Below are 6,532 nucleotides of genomic sequence, written 5' to 3'. Positions count from 1 at the left end.
AAATTGTTAGTTCATCAAACAAACAGTTTCCATATGACCTAGCAATTCATTCTTAGGTATATAACCAAGAGAATGGAAAACATACGTTCATGCAAAAACCTGCTTGTGAGTGTTTGTAGCAGCATTATTCATGATAGCTGAAAAGTAGAAACAACCCTAATGGCCATAAACAGATGAAGGGATAAACAAAATGTCACATTTCCATACTATGGAATATTATTCAGTCATAAAAAGAAGTGAAGTACTGATACATGCTACTACAACATGGATGAACCTTGAAAATGTTATGCTAAGTGGGAGAAACCAATGTATTATTCTATTTATATGAAGTGTCCAGAATAGGCAAATCCATAAAGGCAGAAAGCAGGTTATTGGTTGCCAGGGGCTGGAAGGAGGTGGGGATAGGGTGTGAGTAATTGGTATAAACTTTCCTTTTGATGGAACATGATGAAAATGTTCTAGAATTAGATAGTGGTGCACAACCTTGGGAGTTGTACTAAAAGTCACTAAAGACTAAAAATCACTAGACTGTACACTATAAAATGGTAAATTTTATGTGTGGATTTCTCTCTGCATACGTGTGGATATACACATATATACACACACAGTTAACAGTTGTCACTGATGTTGGCCTGTTCTGCTCAAAATCTTCATATACAAAGCAAGAGATGGCCTCCACAAGCTCTGACCACCCTGGTATTTTAAGTGTGTGTCTCTAAATGCAGAGAGAAAGTTCACATATTTTCACTAGTTTAACTATTAGTTCAAAGCACCATCTGCCACAGACCTAAAAACACCTGGCAAGCCACATGATCTCAAGTTTATCTGTGGGCCACATGTTCCGATAGTCATATGCACATAGGTCACACAACTTTTTAAAAATTACAGTTGAAGATAAATTTAATTATTTTAAAAATCAGAGTTTTTAAAAATCAGAGTATTTAGCAGTAATACAAAAGGGGTCCACTCAAAAGTATATAACCTAGTGCTACCTGTTACCTAATTTCAATCTGACTTGATGAAATCATAATGAGAATACTTAAATCATTCTCAGGACCTATCAAGTGAGGGCATATCCCAGTCCTGACACCACACATGTACCTGCGTGGGAGTTCTCAGTTTCATGTGTGTAGTTTTGTGAAAGGAAAAGAACTTTGAAAGAACTGGGTCCAGCATCTTCCCAGGGGGCAGAGTTCTATGTTCTATCAGTTCCTTTGTCTGGTAGGGCAGTCAGTGCCTGAGAACTGCACTCCAAAGGTAGCTACAGGAAATTACAGGGTGTTCTACATATATCTCCATCCGTGCCTCACTTCTCAGACTATGACTGTTTTCATCAGGGAGAGAGAGCTGTGATTCACCTTTTACTATCGGTGATTCCACCATGCTCAGGCAGTTCGACAGTGGGAAAAAAAAGAACATTCGAGTATCAATATTCAAAAGAGGAAGCTGCTGCATAGGAAGTGGGAAATATATCAGATTAGATAATAAATATATTATGTGATTAGGTAATAAATATATGAAGTAGCGTAAGCTCTTTCTTGGGAGGCAATATTAGAGTGGAGTTAAGAGTGACATCATTCGAGGAAGGGATGGTTGTGCTGTGCAGTAGAAATATAAGCCCCATATGTAGTTTTAAATTATCGACCAGCCACATTAAAGAAGTAAAAACAGGTAAAATAGATTTTAATATATATTAAGTCTATGTGCATATTTGGTATATTCGAATAGATCCACTATATCAGAATATTATCACTACAGAGTGTAATCAATATCACAAAATGAGCTATTTTACATTCTTATTTTCATATGAAGTCTTTGAGATCTGTGTATTTTACTTTCACAGCTCATCTCGATTTTGATGAACCACATTTCAAATGCTCAATAGCCACATGTAGCTAGTGACTGCTGTGTTAGACAGCACAGCTTGAGAGCATCTTAGTCATGGTCATTAAGTGAGAATCTATTTGCTAGACATTGTTCTAAGCTCTTTACATGTATTAACTCATTTAATATGTACTATTATTTAATAGGTATTATTATATATTATTACTATTATATAACCTTATTTAATAGGTACTATTATTATCTCCATTTTACAGATAAGGAGACTCGGTTCAGAAAGGTTAACTCATCTGCCCAAAGTAATAGCCAGGGTGGTTCCAGGTCTCATGCTTTTAATTACTCTACTCCCTTCCCTGGCGTGTGCCTGCCCTTTCGCTCCCTGGTATGATCTTAATGAGCAGTAATAAACCCAGTGCTGCTCTGTTGGTGGTACTTTTTTTTTTTTTTTTTATCTCATTTGCTTGTCATTTTGTTGGAGAAGGACCTGAGTAAGATGAAGCCATGACCCCTCCAGTTCCAGGAAGTGCTCACTGTGTGGCATCGGTCAGTAAGTCTCCAAGGTTCCTTAAACTCCACGACCCTGCTTTAGCCCTTTACAAATATTTTACAAACTGGTCATGGTCAAGGGCATGAACACAATGAAAAGCTGTGATCCTGGCCACTTTCTCCTCCGATCACGCAATGATTTGCCAAGTTCATAGCAGAAATTTTCCTGGCAAATGATGCAATGGAAGCTGGCACATTAACCTTTATTCTGACTTTAATAAACTGTTAAGCCTGTTTTTCTCTTTTCTAAAGGTACATTTGAACTCAGTTTTCTTACATTTAGGCAAAACTTCAGACAACTTATTGGCAAGTCGTTTGGCCCGGCTAAGTTATACTATCCAATGAGGTACTTTTTTATGTTAAATATGGTATGCAGTCCAAATACTGGATGTGCTCCTGCCTTAGAAATCCTTCCGTTTTTCTTACTCCAAACTGACTGGACAAGGATGAGATGGAAAAGGTAAAGGAAGCTATCAAATAGAGAGCATGTAGAAAGTTCTTTGCAGGTCACAAAGGGACTACAATTTGCTAGACACTTTTCTTATCCATTTTTCTCTAAGCAGAGGTTTAAACAATGACTTTATGTGGTGCTTATAAAAATATCCCTTTTTGACTCGGAGAACTGAACACATGGCTTTGCTCCCTCCCACCAACCTCAGAACACGTGAATATCAAATATACCCATGGGGCAAAGGACGGATGAGCAGAGCACAGCAGATGAGAGGGAACAAAGTTTTGGAAGCTGGATATTGGCTGGAAGAGTGAGCAGAGCTAATTAAAAGGAAAACCTAAACCTGCTGGGTATGGATGTCAATGGGAGGCTAGCAGGGTCACAACATGGAACCCCGGGGAAGCGCAAGAAATGAAGATGTCATGTGCCGTGGAAGGCAGCAGTGCCAACTATGACAGTCCGTGGGTGGGTATTGGCTGAGTCTGTAGATGGAACCACTGGACCCCAATGTACACTCCCCATCCCAAGCAGCTTAGATGACCGCTCCCCCTGCAACTCAGCAGGAAACTAGAGGTTGATTCTGTGGAAGAAGAGTTGAATCAAGAGACTGTAGGCAAGTGAACTCCAGGCATGGAGAAGGTTGAGGAGAAAGGTGCAGCATCGGTATTAAAATGGATGGGAGGAAAGCTCATAGCCCCTTGCGCCCCTGGGCTCTAAGACCACCAGAAGATTGGATAAGCTTCTGTAGTGGCACCTAGAGAATCTTACAGAAGCCTCAAACCACAGCCTTCTAATCATCACACCCCATCCTGTCCTGCACAGCTTCCAACAGTTTTCGAGGGCCTTACACTTACAGATGGACAACAAAAGACATTTGAGAAGAGCCTCTAACATGAAAGGCAAGGACCAAAACAAACAGAAACAAAGCAAAACTCACAAGAAATAATGCAAGAAGAAAAAAAAAAAACAGAACAAACAACAATATAATTAAGAAGCACCTCGCTTGGACGGAAATATGAAGCCAGGGACAGGGACACAGTTTATCCTTTCCTTTCACCATAAGAACGTAAGTTTCTTCTTTCTAGAAGGTTGCCATCCTACAACCTCAGAGAGAAAGGCCAAATAACAAAGAGCCACGAAAATAAATTCCAGGTTCTCTTCTCTACATCCCCACCTCCACTGCCGTAGTCCACGCCAGCATCGTCCCTCGCCTGGACTATGACAATAGCCCCTAAAAACCCAAAAGGTCTCCCTGCTTCAGACTAGTCTCTAATGAACAACTTACACAGAATACTTAGAGTGATATTAAAAAAAAAAAAAAAGACGCAATTATTTTAGATCCCCGATTAAACATTGTCAATGGGTTCTTACTGCTCTTGGCTTAAAAACTGAATTCCTGGGCACTGGCCAACGAGGTCTTGTACTGTCTGGTCTGTCTGCTCCTTCGACCTCATCTCCTCCCGCCTGTTCGCCAGTCCGCTCATTCCTGCTCCTTTCCCACTTTCCAGTCACACCCAGCTCCTTCTGTTCTTAGAACACAAGTGTGTTCTCACCTCAGCTTGTTTGGCCTAGAGGTTCCTGCATGTGACTGCTCATGTGGTTTCACCGCCTCTCCCCACTGTCATACGAGCCCCCTGGGAGCAAGCGCCATGTCTCTCTTATTTACCATGAGGACACCAGCCTCTAGAAGAGTAACTAATGTGTAGTATGTGCCCAATAAATAATGAAAAAATAAAATTTATAGGGCTCAGAGTTTTAAGGGTAGGGATAAAATGGTAGATGAAAAAATCGTGAACCATTAATTCCATCGGGGATATCAACACTTATTGACATTAGGATCGGCATTTTCCTTGTCCCAAAGGGTTTCATGAATATATTGTATCAATGTTAGTATCCTAGCTGTGATAGTATGCTATACTTTTGCAAGATGTTTTCATTGAGGGTACTGGATAAATGATACACGAGAGCTATAATTTCTTACAATTGCATATAAATCTATTATTTTAAAATGAAAAGTTTAATTAAAAATATTCTAATCTAAAAGCAAGATTATTTGGATTCACTCAGCCTGCTTTATGTAGTACCATCCCAAAATGTATTCCTCCACAGAAATGTTCGGTGTTGACAGTGCTCACTGATGGAACTTAGGATAATAAAAAGAAGTCTCTGTGACTGATAGGTGATATATCTTTCACAGAGCTGAGAATAGTAGACACTGTTCTAACCACACACAACACCTGGCCCATAGTCAGTGGTCAGTAAATATTTATTCAATGAGCTAATTACTTCTGAGAAAGCCAAAATGACATCCAGGCACAGGCTGTGAACTCAACCCTGTCTGTCATAACATTCCAATGTGGAAAGACACCACCACCAAAGACAGGTCTATAAATGACCCTAAACCATTTGCAAAGTATTTAAGATCCCAAAATGTACAGCTGAGCCTTATTCACACACATCTAATTACTCAGTTCTCCCGTACGAATTGCATTATATAGTAAGGTAGGACAAAGAAATACTGTCAGGCCATCTGTAAAATTCCGTTCTTCAAATGGATAGTGAAATTGTCCTGAGCTTACTGAAAAATCAAGCAAAGCGCTTTCCAAAAATTGACCAGTAAATCTGTGGTTTGGGAAGGACGGCTGCATCAGGAAGTAATTAACTACCAAAAGAGAGAACCTATGTGACTCCTCAATTCTGGTAAAGGATGAAGTGTCGATTCCCTGGTTGTGTTTATTTTTCTTTTATTTAGACAATAGTTAGTGGCTAAAACAGCATACTTTTGTATCAATGCATTCAGCCAACATATATACTTAAGGAATGTTTTGGGGACTGACAGTCTCTCAAAGAACATTTTAAATGTTTTAATTTCACTTCATTTGTCATTTTATAAGTTGCAATCCCTTCAAAATTACAAAGTAAAATTAATTAAAGTTTTGCTATACACCAAGTTTTTCCACTGGAACACTTTTCTTTTATGCCCTGTATAATTATGAATGCTTCCTCTTTTACCCCACGAAAAAGCATCTTTATTTTTCCTTCAGACCATCTGAACTGAGCTCTGAACCAAGTCCCGGTGGTTGCTGACCTTGAAGTCGATTAGTAAAACACAAAAGTATTCAACATAACACGGGAGTTGATTTAAACCGATAAAGAGCAGGAAACTCAGAACCAAATGTAAAACCAGCTTCTGACATGCCGCATTGTTCCCTGGCCTAGTAAAGCACTCATCACATTAAGGGACCTAGTATCTCATCTGGACTAAATACCAAAGCTGAATGCATCTATTTAAGGCAGATGTGGCCTCATCCTTGAATTTCCAGATTTAAATCACTGTTGTCCTTTCTCATTTATTTTCTAAAGTGGCAGGTTTTATAAGAGTAAGCCAAGAAAAACAGGTTCCATATGGAGGAGGCAAGTAGGAAGACTAGTATATCCTCCTCAATTGTGTGGAAGAGAATCTTTGAAGTTTACATTTAGCAGACATATCAGCCCTGAACATTAACACCGTCTTATGAAACTAAATTTACAGATAAAGCCTAAAAAAATAGAAAAAAAAAAAGCCAAGTTTATAGTTCTTCAACCTATTGTTACTTAGCCGCAGCATCAAAACACTGTGCAAAAGTGGTTTTTTTTTTTTTTGAGCAATTTACAAAAATGTTCTTAAGTCAATTTTAGAACTTACCTACGAGG

The sequence above is a fragment of the Rousettus aegyptiacus genome, unplaced genomic scaffold (assembly GCF_014176215.1).
Source record: "Rousettus aegyptiacus isolate mRouAeg1 unplaced genomic scaffold, mRouAeg1.p scaffold_m13_p_7, whole genome shotgun sequence".
NCBI lineage: Eukaryota > Metazoa > Chordata > Mammalia > Chiroptera > Pteropodidae > Rousettus > Rousettus aegyptiacus.
This window is presented reverse-complemented; position numbering follows the sequence as displayed.